Genomic DNA, 23,106 nt, shown 5'->3' on the forward strand with positions numbered 1-23,106 from the left:
AAACCCATCCAGGATAATTTGCTTTTGATTAACTCAAAATAATCTGATTCGGGTCCTTAATTACATTGTCAGAATCTCTTCAGCTTTACCATATTCTCTTGCCTATAAATAAATAACCATTCTGCCCATACTGAAAAGGAGAGGATTACATAAGATATGAACATGAGGGCAAGACTTTTGGGGGCCACCCTAAGGTCTGTTTGTCACAATATGTTTGTATGTTTGTATTTGATATATTGAATGTTAGGTATATTTCAAGTGTAAAGAGAAAAACTTTCTTATCCAATTAAAACTAGAGAAAAAGTCAGGGCTAAAAATAGAAATGTATAGATCATCAGCGAATTTAAATATATATGTATAAAAGAGAACTTACAAAACAATTTAAATAGTTGGTTAGAAAAGAGTAAGAAAATGAGACTGAGAAAGAAAAGCTAGAGAAGAGCGGAAGAAACCCAAGATAGTGTTTTGGAACAAGTGCTAAAGGAGAGAGTGGTTCGAGGAGAGAAAGAGGTGTGTTGTATTGGAGTTCTGGTGAGGTCAACTAATATTAGGACCAGAAATCCCTATTTTTTTATTGTGATGTGGAGGTCATTGGTGATAATGTTGAGTTATTTTGGTGAAATTGTGGCATCAGAACAGAACTGGAATGTGTTTGGGAGGAGTAAGAGATGAAAAAATAGAGACAGAATGCTGATAACTTTTACAGAAGCTTGAATATCAAATTGAGAGGAGAGATCAGATAATAGGTAAAAAAGGATATAAGATTGAAGATTTCTTTTTTCTTTTTGGTTTCATGAGAATGTTGAGAGTATCTAAAAGGATTTTGTTAAAAAGAGGAGGTTGTATATACAAGAGAGAAAAAACATAGTTGAAATAATGTGGTTCTGGAAAAAGCAGAATAAACTTGGATTTTAATCCAAGGTAAGATTAAATACAGTTAGGTATTAGTAGGGCCAAGTCCTCTATTGCATCTGTGAGGAAAGGCAAGAATGGGTGCAGATGTAGTAATTTTAAATATTATGTAGGTGAAGCAACTAGAAATTCTCAGCTGATCCTTCTTTTTCCTTCCTTCCTTCCTTCCTTCCTTCCTTCCTTCCTTCCTTCCTTCCTTCCTTCCTTCCTTCCTTCCTTCCTTCCTTCCTCCCTCCCTCCCTCCCTCCCTCTCTCCCTCCCTCCTTTCTTTTCTTTCTTTCTTTCTTTCTTTTTCTTTCTTTCTTTCTTTCTTTCTTTCTTTCTTTCTTTCTTTCTTTCTTTCTTTCTTTCTTTCTTTCTTTTCCTTTTTTTTTAAAAAACTTGTCTATTAAATTTATTGGGTGACATTGGTTAATAAAATTGTTTTACCTGCACAATTCAATATTACATTATCTGCATATTGCATTGTGTCTTCAACACCTAAAGTTAAATATCCTTCTGTCACTATATATTTGACCCCCTTTACCCTTTTCTACCTCTACTACCCCGCTTTTCCTCTGATAACCACTAAAATGTTGTTTGTGTCTATGAGTTTGTGTTTGTTTATTTGTCTTGTTCATTCATTGCTTTCAGTTTTATATTACACATATGAGTGAAATCATATGGTTCTCAACATTTCTGTCTGAATTAGTTTACTTAGCATGATAATCTCAAGCTCTATCCCTGTTGTTCCAAATGACAATATTTCACCTTTTCTTATAGCTGAGTAATATTCTACTGTATATATATGTACCACATATTCTTTATCTAATCATCTATCTGAGGACACTTTAGTTGTTTACATGTATTGGCTACTGTGAGTAATGCTGCAATGAACATCAAGGTACATATATTTTTTTACAGATAAATCTTTTCAAACTTTGGGAATAGATATCCAGAGAGGGATTGATGAATCATATGGTAGATCGATTCTTAGTTCTTTTGAGGAAACTCCATACTGTTTTCCATAGTGACCATACCAATTTGCAGTCCCACCAGCAGTGTATGAGGATTCCTTTTCCTCTGCGCCCTCTCCAACATTCGTTATTACTTATCCTGTTGATTATAGTTATTTTAACAGGTGTGAGATGATATCTTATTGTGGTTTTGATTTCATTTCCCTGATAGCTAGTGATGTTGAACATCTTTTCATATATTTGTCAGCCATTTGTATGTCTTCTAGGGAGAAGTGTCTGTTCAGGTCCTTTGCACATTTTTTTTATTGGATCATTTGTTTTTGTGTTGTTATTGAGTTGTATGAGTTCTTTATATATTTTGGATATAAGGCCCTTATCAGAGGTGTTGCTTGCAAATATATTTTCCCATTCAAATGGTTGTCTCTTTACCTTGTTGACAATTTCTTTTACTGAGCAGAAGCTTTTTAGTTCAATGTAGTCTCATTCATTTATTTTAGCTTCTGAATTAATTGTGATGTAGGGTGGCAGATCGCAGACTGGTTTCATTCTTTTGCATGTGGATTTCCAGTTTTCCCAGCACTATTTATTGAAGAGGATTTCTTTTCTCTATTTTAAGTTTTTGGTGGCATATAATCTTTCATAGTACTCTTATATAATCTTTTCTGTTTCTGTGGTATCCGTCATAACTTCTCTTTTATTTCTGATTTTATTTGTGTCTTTTCTCTTTTTCCTTAGTGAGTTTAGCCAGAATTTGTCAATTCTATTATTTTCATAAAAACAGCTCTTTGTTGCATTATTTTTTTCTGTTGCCTTTTTTATCTCAATTTCATTTAATTCTGCTCTAATTTGTATTATTCCCTTCCCTCTACTGACTTTGGGCTTCATTTGTTCTTCTTTTTCCAGTTTTTAAAGATATAATGTTAGGTTGTTTATTTGAGATTTTTCCTGTTTCTTGAGACAGATTTGTAATGATATAAACTTTCCTCTTATTACCAGTTTTTCTGTATCCCAAAAGTTTTATTTTTATTTTCACTTGTTTCTATTTCTCTCTCAATCTCTCCTTTTATTTCCTGATTGAGAATATATATTATTGATAACTATTATGTCTTTTTGATGTATTGACCCTGCTATTGTTAAGAACTGTCCATCTTTGTTTCTTATCTTTTTTGTCTTGAAGTCTATGTTGTCAAATATAAATACAGCTATACCTTCTTTTATTAGGATGTCGTTTGCTTGAAATATTGTTTCCCACCCTTTCACTGAGTCTATATTTGTTCTTGGAGCTGAGATGTGTCTCTTGTAGTTGTGTCTCTTATGGTTGGGTTTTGTTTTGGATCCAATCTGCTACTCTGTGCCTTTTATTGGTGAGTTTAGTCCATTTATATTTACGGTGATTACTGATATATTAAGATTTCTTTGCCCTGTGTGTCTGTCTGTTATTTTGGTTTTGTGATATTCTATCATTTTTTCCTGTTTCCTCTTTTTTATATTATGTGTCTCAGTTCTGGAGTGTGTGTGTGTGTGTGTGTGTGTGTGTGTGTGTGTGTTGTTACCACTAAGTTTATGTAAAAGAAAGTTTCACATATGCAGTGGTTCATCTTATACAGTATGTATCTTATCTCAATTTCTTTTGCAAATTGAGACCTTTACACCCTCTCCTTTATACTTTTATTGTCACAAATTATCTCTATTTGTGCTATAAGTTTATTTTTGACTTGTAGTAGCTGTTGTCTTCTCTTTTTTTTTTCTGTTTTACCTTCTTTAATCTTTATGAAATATCTAAGTGAATAATGCCCTATTCTGAATAAGGGCTTCAATTTCCTGCTTCTGTCTGTTAGTCATCTTACTCATAATTTTGTATCCTTTTGTCTTCTTATTTTAAGTAGAATAACCAACTTCCTTCTATATTTCCAGTAATTCGAGACTTGTGGTGGAAATACTCCCTCAGGTTTTGTACATCTGGAAAGGTCTTTATTTCTCCTTCATTTCTAAAAGGGAACTTTGCGGAATATATCATATTTGGTTGGTAATTTCTCTCTTTTAGTAATTTGAATATTTCATTTCACTCCCTCCTGGCTTGTAAATTCTCCACTGGAAAATCTGATGATAATCTAATGAGTTTGCCTTTATAGGTTACTCTTTTTCTCTCACTGCCTTGACAAGTATTTCCTTGTCATTAATTTTTGACAGCTTTAATATAATGTGCCTTGGAGAAAACCTTTTTGAATTGAGATTGAGTTCTGTTTGTTTCTTGGATTCATAGATTCATTTCTTTCCATAGGTTTGAAAATTTCTTGTCAGCTATTAATTTGAATAGTCTCTGTTCCCTTCTCCTTCTCTTCTTCTGGTATACCCATTATTCTTACATTGCTCTTTCTGATGGAGTCAGATAGTTCTTGTAGAGTTCTTCATTTATTTTTTATTTTTTTTACTTTCAAGTTTCTTCTTCCATCTCATCATTTCCAGATTTCTGTCTTTAATATTATTAATTCTTTCCTCCATCTGGTCAACTCTATTTCCTAAGCCTATTTCATTCTTTATCTCTTTATTGAGTTCTTCTGCTCCATAGTTTCTATTTTGTTCTTTTTTAAAGTGTCAATTTCTTGGGTAAAGTATTTCTTTTGTTCATTGATTTCATTTCTCAACTTATTAAACTGCTTATCTGAGTTTTCTTGCATCCTTGCATCTCATGAGCTTTTCAAAACTATGATCTTGAATTCTTTATCATTTATATCACATATTTTCTTGTCTTGAAGTTCATTTTCTGGTTATTTTATTTTTTTCTAGCTGCCTTGTTACCTTGGTTGTTCATAATATTTGATGGACTATTTCTCTGCCTATGCATTTATGGGAATGAGCCCTGTTGTTATTGTCATTGTTGTTGTTGTTGTTATTATTATTATTATTATTACTATTAAAGAATGATGCCTTTTTAGCATGTTGATAAGAAGAGATTTTTCTTTTGTTTTCCAATAGGTGGTGCTTAAAGTAGTTCTCAGGTTTCTTGGATTCTCAAGTTTCTTGGATTTCTGCTGGGTGGTGGAAAGTGCCTTGTATTCCCTAAGGAGGAGGGTGCCTCTTCTGTGACTAGGTGGCCTCAGTCTCAGGGCTCACCCCATGGGAGAATGTGGTGGGCGATGGTGTTCCTAGCCCCTTAATTCCCAATACTGCCTCAGCAGCCAGATAAAGTTGCACTGCCTGAAGTGTTCTGGGTGCTTCCTCTCGGGGCAGGTTGGGTTGGTAGCAGCCACCGGTATGTTTGTGGCTTTGTTTTCCTCCAGTAATGGCGATGTACAAACTTCAGATGCCTTGCCTCTGTATCTCTACCCCTGTCACTGGCATTAGCCATAGCATGCATTTGCCTCTTAGGAATTCTCTCCATTTCTAGCGGTTGTAGATATTCTGCTTTGTAGCCCAATGCTTACTGCTACAGCTTCTTCTGGGGACTACTGCTAGCTCTGAGAAGTTGTGGGGAGGCAAGTTCTGAGAGGGTAGGGGGAGGTGGCCAGCCACCACTGCTAGAACACAGATGATGCACTTTCGTATTCAGTCTCTGCCCTGATTAATTGCTGGGTTCCACTATATTATATGCTAATCACTCAAGCAGGAATGCATGGGACTACAGAAAGTGTGCACAGAAACCTGATTCACCCTCTATCCCCAAGACCTCCAGTGAGCTCCAGGTTGGACGAGGCCCCTTTCTCTGTTCTTCTCCATCCCTCCTCCCCTGTTTACCCCATTCAGCCACCTTCAGATGTTTGGATGTGCAGACCTCTCAGAAATATTTGTGTGTTAGACTGTAGATCTTTTGTTGGATTATATCTGTTAGACTTGTACTTTCAAGGAGAGAAATCAAAGGGACCTCGCCCATGCTGCCATGCTTCTTTCTTCTTCTATCACTTTCTTTCTTCTATCTTTTTAAATTTACTCTGTGAACAAAGAAACAAGGTTATTTGGTGGAAGGAGTGGAGTGTGGATATTTGAGGAGAGTAAGTAATGTTTGAAAATGTGGTTGCAAAGCTGAAGAAAAGAAACAAATGTACTGACAGCATTGAGATTCCTTTTAAAGCTGCTGTTGATAGGATGATTGTGGAAACATTTTGTCTGTTAGTATGGCTTTTTCCATGGAACTCACCTTCATATGTTTATAAATATACAAAATTCCTTAAATTTTTTTCCTCCTCTTTCATTACTTCCACCCCTGACCTATGGATGTTGCCATTTCCCCTTAAGAATGGGATCTCTAAAGGCAGGGCATCTCCTCTCACACACTCATGGGCGTGTACCCGGGGCCTGGCACACCCGGAGCCTGGCACCTCAAGTGCACTCGGGGGTCCTGGTGTACCTGAGGCCTGGCACACCCAGGGTATGGTCTGTGGCTCCACCTGAAGCGTGAACTCAGGATCTTTTGTATGTAAAACAGACATGCTAACCACTACACTATGGAGCCACACAAAATTCCTTAGATTTTTATTTTGAGAATAATTTATAAAAATGTGAAGAATATTTGTTTATCATTATTAGGATTTAGTCCAGTGCACCTTGAGTTATGACTATTTTTTCATATAGCAAGATGCTTTGCATTTGTTAAATAAAGGCTGCCTTCACAATAATTCCAAATGTCTTGCTTTGATTGATAAAGTCTTGGACAACTTGTTTTTACCAATGTCTTCACCCTCATTTCCCCTCTACCTCCACATTGCTCTATGCCAGCCTCATTCCCTTTTATTTTCAAGCTCATTCTCACCTTCAGGAATGTTGAATATGTTATTCCCTTTTTTGACCTACTCTTTACTCAGACCTTTACTTTCCCTGGCCTTTTACAAGCCTGTATTCTTCATCTTGAAATAATTTAAAGACTAACCCTCAGAAATGCCTTCTATGACTGTAATTTTTAAAGTAACCACATCTACTCCAACCTTAGGCTATTCTCTATCACATTGATTTGCCTATTTCTTTCAGAATACTAACCAAAATTTATACTTATATTGTTTATTTTTTGGATTTTGTGTATATTTTTTAAAACTTTTTCATCAAAATTTAAGCCCTGAAAGGGCAATTATCTTCTTATTAACTTGCTCTTATTATAAATAAGTTTTTTTTTATGTTTGTGTGTAGTTGCAGTCTTATATGTTGGTGTATGTAGGTTAGCTTCTAAAATATGTAGAAATAGGGATATCACATAGAGTCAACAATGTTATTGCATTTCTCTAAAAAGGTGCCATGTCAGAGACCAATCCCCTCTACCATTTTACCAAGGCCCAACACAACTAATTTTCCTCCAGAAAAGCATTTATTTGAATACAAAATAAACTTTATGGTTTTAGCATAAAAATCAATACTGTAAGAAAAATATATCTAAAATACCAAAAACACACTGAAAGAACCATTCAGGAGACCAGCAAGATTCTTTCACAAGGAAATTGATACAGAAGAAGTAGCAGATTCATGAGTCCCATCTCATACTTATTAGGGGGAATAAGATCATTAAAGAAAAAGTGGCATAATTCTACAAAATAATTGTTTTTTGCTCTCTTTCGCACATTATTTTTGTTTCACTTTTCTTCTTTTAAAACCATATAGTTAAATTTATGTTAAATGTTCATTCTTTATTTCCCAATGCATTATTATTAAATTAAGTAGATAAATACATAAGTGGCTTTAAGTTTTTTTGTAGAATAAAATTATTTCTACCATGTATACTTGCTGTAGTTTTGCAGACCTTTCTTATAAGAACCTGGGAGTTTTTCTTGCTATCAATGTGTTCTGAGTCTGAGAATTGGCTCCAGTTTACAAACTGAGCACAGGATTGTGAATTTCCACTAGAGAGTTTGACCTTAGCTCCTTCTCATGTATTCTTCATTTCATTTAACTATAACATATGAAGCAACACTTTACCTGTGTGCTCATCTCTCTGTTTCCTAGTGACATTAGCCATCTTCATAGATTCCCTGAAGATTAGATCACAGGGCACTTCATGCTGACCTTTCTGTTTTTATGGTAATAACTTCTGCCTTACTTTTGATGCTTAAGTCCTGCCAGCTGGATGGGGAAATTGGGGATCACTGAAGGGAAATTAGATCCTTTTTTTGGGAAAATCAAGAATCTTTCAGGTCATTTGAGACTTAAAGGATGAATAGATTATCTAGTCTTTGAGATTTAATCAACAAGGTTCTTCTCAAGACTGAACAGGTTAGTAGAGAGGTTATTCAAATCTTTACTGAGCTTTATTTCAAATATGAGATATTTCATATATTCTGAAAACACCCTGTTTTTCATGAAAAGTATTTTCATTGTATATTCTTGTTCTTTACCATATATTATTAATTCTTTTCTTAAGTAGTTTACAATGCATTACTACCTTCTCATGACGTCTATTTATCATCTATCCACCTATCATCATCTATCATCTATCTAGAGATACATGAGCTATTATTACTTTTTATTTATAATGGATTGTGTCATACTTTAATATATGAGAAAATACTTGCCATTATTAAAATTATTTACAACAAATTAATGCTCTCTACAAAAACTGCAATTTTTTAATTATTATATAGAAAAATGTTTATATTTATGTGAAAATGATACATCTTAGTGTGATTGTTGTGCATTTTTACTATGTAAGTCCTTAAAAGTCATATGTCAGTGAAATAATGTAGTGTCAGGTAATGTCTGCAAAGGTTTTTTGCATTTTTTCATTTTGCAATTTTCTGAAATTTCAAGTATCAGAGTGTCACTATTAAAATGTTTCTCTCTGAAAAAAGTATTTTTTTTCTATATTTTTTATATTGCTAAATTTTTTTCACTCCAAAGATACAATTTCAATAGGTAAAATATGTCTGGCCATTCAAAGTTATAGTTAGATTTGAATCTACATTTTAAAATATGTGTGACTTGTTAGGAAAAAGACTATTAGATCTTTGTTTCAAGAAAAGAAAAATAAATGGGAAGGAATAAATATATACAGAATAAAGTTTAGTCGAGTCATTTATTTCTCCAGTTTAGAACTTTTTAAATATATGACCGAAAAACCTGCATATACTTGTTGCAGAATATTCTTAGAATTAAGCTATCCTTTCTTGTGGTGCTTTTAAAGGGTAAATATAAGCAAATACATGCAAAATATATTGTCAATAGCATCATATACATATATATGCATATATGATAGTCCCTCATTAAATGTAAGCTTTGTTCAAATTTAAGTTTGACAATTTACTGTGATTTAAGGTCTAGATTTCTGAGCAATTAAGCACGTTTGGCTATCCATAAAATACACACTTACTAATAAAAAGTAAACAATCTTGGAAGAAAGATAAACGATTACTAACATGACATTTAAATTTATAAAGGAGGGAAATGTAAAAATGATTATGATTGATTGATAAAAAATATTAAAACGTAGGACTTTAATTAAAAAATTATGCAAAGGGGAAAAAGATTTTCAAGGTTATAGTTTTCAAAAGTTTTATTAAAGAAAAATATAGAGAATTATATCACTAAATATTTTTAGACATTGAGTACAATTGAAATTACTTCATACATACTTATTTTATAGTTAAATTTAAGTAGTTAATTAATAAAAAGCTTTTATATATCTGTTGAAAAAAATAGAAAAAAATCAAGTGTTGTGATATGTCAAGTCTATCAAAGAGCCAATAGAACCGGAAACATCAAAGGTGACCTCCTGAAATCCTCTGAGATTAATTCCACTTTGTACATTTCATTTAGACCCAAGACCTTGCACCACTCAGAAATCACTCACACTGGTGATAGCGCTCTTTCTTGAAATAGGATTCAGAGTTGTCGCTCTCCCATGTGTGAGTATTTATTTACCTTATCTAAGTGCTAAATACAAACTTTTGCCTAAGAGACCCTGAGGTTCAAAAGTGGACTGACTTCATGATTAGAGGTGAGAAGTCCCTCACCACAGGAAACTGATAAGAATGAATATAGAGTACAGAGAGCATAGGTAGCAAGCTTATTGCACCAAAGAATTACATCAGTTGACTGAAAATTTTTTTCTTGTAGTCTTATGGTAACTGGATTTTTCCAGCTACGTTTTCTTAGATAGTGGCGATTTTAAGGCCAATAGTAATAATATAATTCTTTTGCCTCAATGCTTATTTTCAAAGTTTAGGCCAATAATAACGAGTATTAATCATTTTCATCCAACTTAATTATTTTTGCCTTACATAATATGCCTTAATACTCCTTAATACTTTCCATTAAATAGATTTTAAAATGACTTGTTTGGTTGCAAGGGTGGGGACTAATAAATGGGTAAGCTTTAAAACTGTAAGAATTGTTCTAACTGCTGAAACAATCTCTGTGTCACTAACTGGGATATACTGGTTTAGACAGCACTCTTGTGATTTTCTCCATTAAGCCTCACCTGATTTTAATCTGGATGTTTTGTAGAGAAGTAACTAATTCCACTAGAAACTTCATTACAAAAGGAAACTAAAAATCAAAATATCTTAAGTTTCCAACAATTTTTTCCTAACTAAATATGTGTCTCATTCAATGGTTCTTTTGCCACTCAGTAGTAATGTCTGACTCATGGAAGCAAAAATAAAATGAATGTGCTCGGGCGACTCTGTAGGAAGGGACTTTGTTTTTACAGCATCCTCTGAAGGAAAGCCTGTATGTCCTCTCCCATTTCTATAATTAAGAATTAATTTTTTTTTAGATTCTGACAAAACATGGACATATTGACAAAGTTAAGGGTAAACATTTAAATTGTCTTTATAACGAGGATTAATCTAATTGTATTCGTCTGTCAAAATTGTGCAGTATAAGTCTTTTAACCAGTAGAGATGAGCTAATGATAGCCACAATCAGTTCGACTTCTTAATTACTAATCCTTTTGAACAGTTTTTCTTTACTTTGATATCGTACTTTTCTCCAGCAAAGCCTCAACTTCTATATGTATGGTGGTAAATTTATATTACCTTCTGGGTAAGTATATTAGAGTTCTTGGGCCTTTTTGACTTTTTAGCATTTATTTTCAATTTCAATATTGTCTGGATGCCGATAACAATAAACCAGCATTTCTACTAAAGATATTGATTTAAATGTTTTAAACATGTATTGAATGTCATATTTATACTATTATAATTGAGGTAATAAACAGAGATACTAAAACATGAGGGATATTAAATAAAATTGCTTCTTTTCTGTCAAAGAGGTTAATTTTTTCAGTTTTTTCCAAGAAAAAGAATCTTAAGTAAAATATTTTATATTTAAGAGAGATATGAATCTATATTTCTCTATTAAGAAAATAGAATTCATAGGTCTCTCTGTTTACTCTTTACTATATGATTGACTCATGGCTTGTTACAAATTTCCTTGCTTTTTAAGGAAGAACAAATGGTATAGGAAAAGAATACACATTTGAAACCAAAATGAGAACCAAGATTATCTATGCCACATGACTTACATAAGATTGTAGACCACCTGTATCATCCTCAGTTGTTTGTGCAATAAATTTTCACCAGAGAAAGATAAAAGAATAAATTAATGAATAATTTTACTAGTTCATAAAACTCCCACAGATTAATTTATGGGAGAAAACAATATACTAACAGTGTACTTATTACACAACATTTTACTTATCAACACTCATATCAAGACCCTCATCTATCTGTTTCCACCAATTCTAAATCATAATATTAGGGAACTTGCCATTATCATACAGCTTCTTATCTTAGAAGACTGTCCCTAAACCACTAGAAAGTATAACACAAAGCCCTATATATATGCCACTTCTCCTTCTCTAAGACACTGCAAAGACTCTTCAAGATTATATTTTCCTTTAGTGCAGCTTCTAATGCATTTAGACATGGTTTAACAGCCTGTCTGGTGGCACTTGGAAAATTTCAATTAAAAAAAAATACACCCAAACCATAAACAAAACTCAAACCTGTATTCAAGTTCTAGCTTTCTATTATGGACTGAATGTTTGCTTTCTCCCAAAGTTTGTACGTTGAAGCCCAAATACAATGTGACTGATATGACTGCCTTTGAAATAGGACTTTTAAAGAAGTAATTAAGGTTAAATGAAGTCATAGCCATGGCACACTATCTGAAAAGATTAGTGTTCTTATAGGAAGAAACGCCAGATATCTCTCCCTTCCCAGTGAGGACACAGTGAAAAGGTAGCCATCTGCAAGCTGGAAAGAAAGATCTCACCACACCTGACCATGCGAGCACTCCGATTTTGGACATCTGTCCTCCAGAGCTGTGAAAAAATAAATTTCTGTTATTTAAGCTACCTAGTCTGTAGTGTTTTGTTATGGCAGCCCTAGCTAATACACTTCCTAAGTAGCTAAATGGATAATTACTGACAGGTTGTTTAATCTTTTGAATTATATTTTTTCCCATTTATACATTATAGATAATTGCACTATTCTGCATATTCCAGAAATATATAGTGAAATTAGCAGCATTATTTTAAACTACTTTTCAGGAAGTAATGCACTTTATAAATATTAGTGTGGCACTCATTGTTATTTTTAATTCTGTTTGTATTTATAACTATTGGGATGAGCTAATCAGGGTTCACTGATCACTAGAAAAATAATTATTGTTTATTCTTTGTGTTAGAAAATTAGGTTTATTCAAAAGCAAATTAAGAAATAAGAAAATACAATATTGGGAGGCAAACCTCCATGAATATTTTCACATTTCTACATAGTCTGAGCTTTGTGAATAAAGTGCACTGACAAAGTTGGTTAAAGAATGAACAAGTGGCAAACATGCATTGAATGGTAGAGAGTGCATTGCCTTAGAGCTTTACTTCCCTCAAAGCCCTTTGCTTTTATTCAAAAGCAGTGAAGTTAGATATCTTCCTCTCAGTTCTAAGGAGATTTGTTTATATTTCAGAATAAAAGTCTCTCTCTGTCTCTCTCTCTCTCTCTGTCTCTCTGTCTCTGTCTCTCTGTCTGTCTCTCTCTCTCTCTCTCTCTCTCAGTCTCTCTCCCCAGAAGGAAGGACAGGTGAATGTGCCAGCCACACTACACAAGATCCAACTCATAATTTCGGGGTTTCTTTCCTGTGGCACAACCAGTGTTTCACATACAGTATAATAGGAAGTTCTCACCACAGGGTACCTTGCAGATCAGGGTGCAAGAAACTGCTACTAAAAAGCTCTGTGAATCTGTATTAAACGCTCTGTTTTCTGATCTAGATTTCTGGTAGAACACACACACACGCACACACACACATACACACACACAGAGGCAGTTGCGGCTTTACACTATGATTAAAATATGCATAAATTTCATTTTCTAATTTTGTTTAATAACACCAGTCCTGCAATAGCATGGTTCAAATTTCAGTTCAGATGGCATAGCAACTGTGAATACTTTAACAAAATCATGTGTTGCAAGCTCTTTGTGAGCTCTTCGTTTTACAAATCACTATGTAAATTATATGCTAATAATCACTAGTGACCAATCACTTCTCTTCATGCAAAGTCTACCAGATATTGGTCACTGTATCCGCTGCTCAGTTCACATACAGCCAGCAAAAATGTAGTTATGTTGCCTCCAAATCACCAATGATAATACCATGTGATATTTTACAAAAATGGATAACCAGAAGACAGATTTCAAGAGCAGAAAATAAATTAAAAGTGATAATGCTAGAAGTGAAATTCTAATTAAATACAGAGTTCTAGAAGAATCAGTTGACTGGGAATGTTGACACTGCTACCATCTGAGACTCTAGAAATGTAGCCAGAGAAACAAAACAAGAAAGCAGTCTTAGAGGAAGTAATACTGGTGAAAAAAAAAAAAATCACTTCATATTAAAGAAACGCTCAGATATATTTCATGACATTGAAAATACAAAGGATAAAATGTTAGAATCTGATTCTTATTTAGAAAGGAGTGTGACAATTTGTTAAGGCATAGAAAAGATGCTCTTTGCATATTCTAAGACGGCTCACTTTCTCACAGTACTATGTAAAGACTGCCCGTAAATAAACATAACAGACAAAATGCATAAATGAAGAATTTTTTAAATCATATAAAGAAGCATAAAATATGACTGCTTCTACACTGACAAGATTCTCTTGTCATGTAATGTTCCAAGTGGAACCTGAGATCTATTTCAGCATCAAAATTTAGAATTCGGTATTTTTTGTAACCTTTTGCAATGTTCCTTATAAGACATAAACTTTCATTATTCTTTTACTCTTTAGAAAAACTCAGTTATTCCCCAGCTGACTTTCCAATCAGTCACCAAACCTGAACTATAAATTTAAGTCTTTTTCAGAGCAGAAACTCTTACAGCCTCAATTTCTCATTTATATCTGGCTACAGTTTTCAAATCTGTCATTTCTATAAGTCTGTGGAATTTCAATAATAAGATTTACACAGTCAGCTTACCTTTAATATTCAATAAATATAACATGCATATTTTAGAGGATGTTTTTCACTTAGATATTAAACTTGCCTACTATTTTAAAAACTTTCTGGATTTTGAAGGTTGTATATATTTAATATTCTATGTCTGAAAAACAGTTCTGAAGGATAAGTTATAGTGAAACTAAAAGGTATACACTAGCCTCTCTATTTCATATTAGACTTCAACTTCGCAATGTATTTAATATTAAGAGGACTCATAATTTCTGCTTTTACTGCAAGCTTTTGCAGTCATGTTGGTTCTCTCATAAGTGGCTAAAGGAGCTGCTGGAGCTATAATGAGAAGAGAAAATACAGGATGTCTTAGTCCTGAGAAACCACTGTGTTATGGCTTTTGTTAATCTGGACTTAGCTGAGGACTTTAGTCATGAACTCCTACTGACTTTATTTTTGACCCTGCAGAAGTCTCCTAATCTGTCTGGAAATCAGCTTTCTCTTGTGTAAAAATAAAGGCATTCAATTGAATGGACTCACATGCATATACAGCGTTAGAAGCATTATCACAAGCGTTGTAAGGTTATAGCAAATACATGAGTTTTCTGACGTTTAAAAAGGAAGAAAAAAAATCAAAATATTGGCATTATATATATATATTAAAAGAAAGCTTTATTTGTGTTGTCTTCCAACAAGTGAAATGCAATACTTAACATGTTCAACATTTTGGCAGTTCCTCAATATTTAGCCAAACAAGCCTTCATACCTTCTATGGCCCTACAAACTAAAAGGTGCCAGAGGTTATCTAAGGTTAATTCACTGTCAAGGTAACATTTTTGCTTGCTAAAACTTTCCCTGTGCGTGGTGCCTGGATCAGAACCAGACTGACAGACTTTATCAGGTTGCATGCCATTTTTAATTGATCTATCTGTGCTTGTCTCACTAGACATATTGCCAAGTAGAGACTATGCCCTTGAGTTACAAATGATTTGATAAGTCAAGTCAAATCATATCATTATCCTTTCTGCCACACAAACATATATTAATTTTCAATTCTGTGAGAGTCAGTTATTTTCATCACCTAGAATTACAAATTGTTTGCATTCAAAGAGATTAAAAGAAAAACAATATAACATGCTTTTTACATGCACACACACATACACACACATTTTCTTCAGTACTGCAGTAAGATTTTTTTACATTTTTCTCAAAATTATTAAAATTTTGTCTAATCTAAAATAAAATGATAGCTCATATTCGTTCTAATTTGCACCATTTTTTTTCACACAGGTTTCGCACCTATAAACTTCCTAATTATAGTATTTATTAAATTTATAATGTATTTTATTACATTTTCCTTATTGATTTGCAAGATTTATTTTTATGTTCTTATCAGTTGTTGCTTTTATACATTACAAATATTACAACTTAGATATTTATCTTTTGATTTTGTTCAAATTTCTCTTAATTAAACTAAAGTCTATTAATTAGATATATTTAAACCCATCTATTTTTTTTTTTTTACTTTTAATTTGTACTGTTTGGTTGTTTGAGTATGTTCCCTACTCATATGTAAAAAAAATATTTCTCTCTTTTTTATTACATTGCTAAATTTCACCTTTGACATCTAAGTTATTTTATTTTTTAGGAGAGGCAACCCTTGGTTGACCTCACAGCAAGGACCTTGTCTGCTTATAATCTCTTACTTTTATTTTTATTTTTATTTTTATTTTTATTTTTATTTTTATTTTTTATGCCTACAGCACCTGGTCTTCCTAGGTGGGGTCTCCCATTCAAGTACTAACCAGGCACAATCCTGCTTAGCTTCTGAGATCAAATGGGGTCAGGCTTGTTCAGGGTAGCATGACCATAGACTGACATTTAAGTTATTACTTAAATTTTTCTATGTGAACTTTTTCTATGTAGGCATAAAGTAACATTAATTTTTATTTTTTATATGATGAGTCAGTTTTCTGGGCATAATGTTCCAAATAATCCAGCTTTTCCATAGCAATTTGCTTATTGAGGTTTATTATACAATTTCTACAAAAACATAAATAATGATGCAATGCATTCCTTTGTACTCATCATCACCAAACTTAAACAATTATCAATATGTAAGCAATCATTTATATATACGTTTATATAGAGAGAGTTATTCAGCTCTCACCAATGCCTTCATCTCCAGATCCTAGGGCAGGTCCCAGGCCTTGTCAATTTATCTATAATAACTCAGTATTTATTAAAATTTATTTTAAGAAATAATTTTAAAAATCTGATTATTATACTATTATTATATCCAATGTTATCTAATATTGAGTCATTTTTGATAATTCCTCAAATGTTTCATACGTTTTTGGTAATTTACATTAGTTCAGTTAAATCAATGTTTTTAAAAATTCCTACACCTTAAATCTGATTTACATATTGCTTAAATCCTTTAATATCTATTACACATTTTCTGAAGAAATCAGGCCATCGACTTTCCTGATCCTGGATTTTGCTTCATGCACCACCATTTAATATATTCATCTTTTCCTTGTGCTTCCTATAAACCAGTAGCCAAATTTAAAGCTTCATTATACATAGGTTTAATTTTGGCAAGAATATTGCCTAGACTGTGGTGTGTACTTCCTATTGCATATTACCAGCAGGCAAAATTTATCTTTTTTTACAATGTTAAGATCAATTGCTGTGGTGAACCTGGTCCATGCATTACAAAATTCCTTATTTTAACATTTTCCCTCATGAATCAGTGAAAATACACACAGAGTATGGCTCCCTCACACCTTATTCAGAATACATGCAAAGAATTGAAAGAAAAAGAAAAAAAAAACAGAATGAAGAAAAAACAAAACAATGAAGGAGAAAAGAAAAAATAGACTAAAACATAATTAATAGCAATAAGCAGGCTAGACAAAAAAAATAAAGTAACAAAAATGATCAAGTGTACAAAACTAACTAGGTTGCCTATTACATTGATATACATTTAAGTAAAATTGGTTATTTCCAGGATTGATAATTATGCATGAATCAGACAGACACTGTTGGTAAAAGAGTAAAAAATGCAAATATATGTGTTCTGATATTGGAATATCTATAATAAAAACAATCATCACAATGATAATGAAAATAATGATCATATTAATGAAATAATAAATGACAATATCAATTGCTAATTCTTTACCAGAAACTATGCCAATAATGTACCTTCATTTAATTATTTAGTTCTCTGATACAGTTATTGTTATTCTACTTGAAAAGAATTGAACTAAATATGTGTAATAAGATTTATTTTATTAAATCAAAACCAAATACAACTATGGATGCTAAATGTCTAGGAGGATTTATTCCAAACTGATAACAATGAGGAACTATGGAGATACACGTGGGATTGGATGAGTTGAAAGGATATTATTATTTACTTCTTTAAAAACTTCTATATCATTTCAACTTTATAAGCATATGTTACCTTTAAAATGTAGGAGTCATAATAAGAAAAATGTGATGTGTTCCACAATAGAAATTAAAGTTTCTGTAATTTAAGTTATCTCTAAAATAAGTACTGGGAACCCACAGGGACTACATTTATTTGCTCCCTTTCCTTTTAAGAGCTAACTAATATCAAAGATTCATAGAATTGTGACAAAAATGAGTAATTATTTGAAAGCCAAGAGGAGAGTAAGGGTATTTTATCTTTGTAGGGCAACATGAACAATCACTTGTGTGGAGAGTAGGGGATGGTATGAGGATATAGTCTACTATGGCTCTTGATTGTTTACTTATAAGATAGGTTACAATAACAGGTTAATTTTATTCTTTTATTTTGTTAACACTATTTTTGAGCATTTACTACTGTGAAGCAATTTTTAATAATTTTATAACTGTATCTCTCAAACTATTTTAGGTGAAGAACTTTTTTTCGGTTTTGTTACTGTTGTTAATATGGAACACATCACAGACCAGATAATAAGTAGAAAATAAAATTTTAAAAGACAAAAGAGACGCTTCTCTCAAAATTATTATTAAAGTTAATATCTAGAAAATTACTCTGTAAAATTGCTGTAAAATATCCAATACTTACTCTAGAAACTTCTACTCACCTGATCAGAAACTAATGTTTTTAGACCAGCACTGGTAGGCAGAGCACACTGTGAGTAGTACAGATTTATTTCTTAATTTGTTGAGTCCTCACATCATATCAGTGATGTAGATATATAATTATTCCTGTACTATAATTGAGGAAACTAAAGTACAGTGAGATGAAGTAACCTATACAAACCAAAATAAGAATTCAAGTTAAAATAACATGGCCTAAGAGCATACACTTTAATCACTAGAAAATACTGCTTCTACCAGAAAAAGAACTTAAAGATATATTACTAGTATAATTTTTTATATTCCTGTTTGCCATACATATTTAATTGAATTTCACTTAAAACAAAATATACTAATAAACATTGACTAAATAATTTTCAGTCATTCTGTATACTAGAAATAAACTTCAACTGCTCTTACTAAAACATGTCTTATGTCTTCAATTTATCTTATTTGCATAGTTTATTCTTCAAACTAATGATTTAAAACACTACACAGAAATTTGGCCTGTGGCCAAGATGCTTAGGCTATTCTCAAAAGCATGAAGGATTTAATTCAAACCGAAACATAATTTTAAAAGTAGAATCTCATTTCTTATTTGCACCTAGAAATAAGCCAAATCACACATTTTTAACAAACTGATAGTTTATATTAGTGACAAACCCTCAAAGATTATAAAACTTCTGAATCAAAAATATAATTGAAATAGTAATTTTTCTGTTATTTACATAAATAGCAACTAGCCTAGTTTAAATTTCTGATGAACAAGAATAATACTTGAAATAGAACATTGATTCAAAGGCTTATAATAATGAGTCAGAATCTTTGCTTTCTTAGTTCTTGCATTTTTTTTTCAACCCACATCAAATTTTTTTAAGTCGGAGGGGTCACAAATTGGAATAGTAGAATGCTTATTAATTAGCATACAAGATTGAAATAATTTCCTATATTTATCATTGTTGTTGTCTGATCTAATTTGAAACACATAAATTTTTATTTCAGATTAGTAAATCATGCACCCACAAAGTAGGTGACAATTTTGCTTTTTTACATAATTGTTAAATAAAAACTAGCATATGTTGCCTCCCATACTAGGGCAGAGTAAATATTTTTCTTATTACTAGATGCATTTTGTGAAATATATGACTATTTCATTGCTTAAAATTTTATCTTTATTTAATTCCTACTATGTTTTATATTCTAGCATATGTGGTTAAAAATTTAAAGAGTGAATTTAACCCTGTGAGTTTAATTTCTTTCCCATTTTTCTCAAAAGAAAAATACTAATTAATAATCTTCTTAAAACATATAGGAGTATATTTAAATCTTTTAAGGAAGGGTATCATTTCTGTATAGAAATATAAATTACCAAAATTAATAAAAGAAAGGATAGAATATTTATAGACCAATAACAAATTGTTTTACTATTTAAATTATCCCAGAACTTACAGAAAAAAAGACTGCCTCAATATTTTTTTTTTACTTAATGCATCATTTAACTTTTTATTTGGAAATAATTTTACAGAAAGTCAAATTTTATTTTTGTTATAAACTTTGTTTTTGTTTAAACTTTGTTATAAAGTTTAATAGATTTCAAAGCCTATTTTTTTATATTATGTTAGGTAGCTAGTCAGACACGATCAACAGGGGAACAAAGGAATAGAAGCTCGGCCTAGAGTCTGCCCAGATAACACCCTATTGGTAGTTAGAGAATCCCTCTTGCATCTCCAGAGACAAAGGACAGGAGGGCCATAATATACAGCTGTTTTGATCCTGCTACAGACATGTGCACAAAAGGTACTACCCTAACCTGCCCACAACCTCAGTCTCATTATACAGTCATTATAATATTATGTTTATGCTGGAAGTTCATGAATATAATTATAAAAGATTGAATTCTGGGTAAGTGCATGGGCAGTAGGTAAAGTGTTTTACAGGGGCCAAGTGGCAATCAAAATGACCTCACATGCCAACCACCTAGGAATGCCTTTGTAACCACCCATCACGGCCCAAATAAAATTCAGACCTTCCTACTTCTGGGTGGTTACAACTCTCTTTGCTGAAACCCCATTCCTCACTTGAAGTATGCTGTCTTTCTAAAATATACTTTTAATAGATCTTTTCTAATTCTCACTGACCTGGGATTCTTCGCTGCTTCAATGAGGAAGAACCAAGGAAAATGCTAATTACACTTCTGTGTTGTTATACCCCTGTGCTACTAGGGTGACACCGAAGTTCAAATCACTCCAAAGCGAAAACAATTACATATGAAAAAATTAGTAAATTTTAAAAATTAGTAAAGATAAATCATCAATCTCTCTCTCTCAACAGGGGAATAGAGAGAGAGAGAGAGATTGATTCACTTCCTTACTTAATATAAATCCAGAAAATATGATTTTATGTTATATTGCTACTCTCTGAAATGAGAAAATAAGAGATTTTAATCTTGGCAGAGCTTGTATTAAGTTGCTGACAATATTCTTTTCTATGTCTGATAACACTGAAAATCTCAGAATGGTCTCACTCAGTATCAGCTGGCAGTGTATACATTTCCTATTTCTTTTACAGCCTCAATTTTAATCAACTGAAGTAAATAGGATTTAAAGTAAAAGAAAACATATTTGAAAACTTCAGAATAAATAATAACCAAGTCCCCAAATTTATGTGTTGTTTTTTTTATTCCACTACTGTTAGTTTTATAATACAGAGCATTTGACTTGTGTATACTTAGTCATGAAAATCATCTCTTAAATTTCTTTTTGATGATTCTCGTCAAATTTGGAATCTTGCTCCCTTCTACCTAATGAAACAGTTGGTTGCTGACTATTTAAGAAAATAAGCACGTACTTAAAAATATTACCTATATTTTTTAATTATTCTACTATTGGCTTAAGATTTAGGCTTGCAATCAGCACTATTTATTATTTTTATTGTATTCTCAGTGCCTGCCAGCTTGGCTAAATTGGTTCTTCCTATCAACTTCTTAAAGGATTTAGAAGATTCTGTGACTAAAAGATTATACTTTCTAATTCTAAATCGTGATTGAAAAGCCCATCTGCTCCCTTACTATGTGTGGCACCACATTTACCAACATTGTCATCACATAGTTTTCTTCTGATTACATGAACACATTAGCCAGCACTTAAAAGTAAGTATCTACCTCTACTTCATCTCCACCCTCCACCTCCTCTAATATTCCTCATCTCTTGGCTCTCACTTCCTAGACAGGGTTTCTCAGGTTTTGTGAGAACTAAATATTTTCTTTAAGTATCAGTACAGTAATCAATTGTAAGTACAAATTTAGACACAAAAGGAAATATGGCTCTTTAGAATGAGATCAGAAATTACAACAATTTACTAATTTTAAAAAGTTGACACAAATATCATAGAATGTATAATACTGAGAAAACTTTTCCAGGGCCACTCAAAATCTTGGAAGAGACCATAATGTGAGAGTCCCTGAGGCTTTAGTTGTGTGACTTCTTGTGGTCAGTAAGCATTGCCTCCTACCACTGCTCTCAACTCTTCTTCTGCTTGAGCCACTCTGGCTCTTTGATGTTTCTGGAGGTCTCCAGAAACATTCACTTCCCAGCCTCTTACAGTTGCCACTTCCTCTCTTTGGAATGCTCTTCAGGACTTCACCAGCTCCCTACTTCCTATCTTTCACTATATTCCAATGGTATCTCTTACCAGCATTCCCTAGGCCTTCTCCATACTTTATTTTTCTCTAAAGCTTTTGTCCTATCTTAGATAAATGTTTTACTTCCATATTGGATTTTTATCTATTTTTAGTCATTAAGATGTAACTTTCATGATGGAAGAAATTTTTGCCTCTTTTCATAAAATACGTTTCAGTCTCCAGTACCTAAAAAAAGAACCTCGCATGTTATAGAATTTCAATAACTACGCATTCAATAAATAGAAATGCTAAAGAAAGTTCAATTTTATGTTTAACAAAGTACGTTGTACTCAAAAAACAATGAACAAATATTGTTTGAAAAAAAAGAAACAGAGAGAAGAGAAAAACCATAAAAATGCTAATGAAATTATAATCTAGCACTTCTGAGTAGAAGATGAAGAAAGGACTGTCTTCCTTACAAGGAAATAAAATCAATGTTCTTGATGTTCTATGGTTCTCACAGAGTCAACACATAAAATTTTATCTGATTTTCTGTTTTAGACTTATGTAAAGAAAATTTACAAAGATGAAAAATTCTTCATTGTATAAAAAACATGTACCTAGAGTTAGAAATGTAAAACAAAGATAAATGGAGCCACTTAAAATGGAGTTGGAGTTACCATCCCAGAGGAACTGCCTTGCAAATCTTATGCCTTAAACGTTTGGAATACTAAAACAGGACAGAATAACCTTTGGACTGGGCCATTGTGTACCAAAGGACTCTTTCCAAGGATAACAAGAAAACGGATACTATGACTACTAAAAAGATGACAACCAGACTGAAAATTAAAAACATTCTTTATAATTAGCATCACTATATTATGTTATCTGCACCTATAGAAATGCCTTTCTTCTACTTACATAATTGCTTCCCTTTCCTTTCTCATAAATACCCATTGCCTTTGCTTCTTAATTGGATCATTATTTGGACTTATGCCTGCATTGGTGCTTTCCTGAATAGCTATCCTTTTTTGACCTCAAATGAATGCTTGTCGCCTCTCACTTTAAAAGACCTTTCCTTTTTAAGTTAACAGACATAAAGACAAATAGATGCTTCAAAGTAAAGTAGGTTTCAGTGTCAATTTAAGGAATTTCA

General features: G+C 32.4%; 1 pseudogene; it reads right to left on the reverse strand.

Annotated features, from left to right (window-relative positions):
• Nucleotides 1-15,987: 15,987 nt before the first annotated feature.
• LOC118601858 lies at nt 15,988-16,108 on the reverse strand (annotated as a pseudogene).
• Nucleotides 16,109-23,106: the final 6,998 nt, after the last annotated feature.

Source organism: Rousettus aegyptiacus, unplaced genomic scaffold, assembly GCF_014176215.1.
Source record: "Rousettus aegyptiacus isolate mRouAeg1 unplaced genomic scaffold, mRouAeg1.p scaffold_m13_p_4, whole genome shotgun sequence".
Classification (NCBI taxonomy): domain Eukaryota; kingdom Metazoa; phylum Chordata; class Mammalia; order Chiroptera; family Pteropodidae; genus Rousettus; species Rousettus aegyptiacus.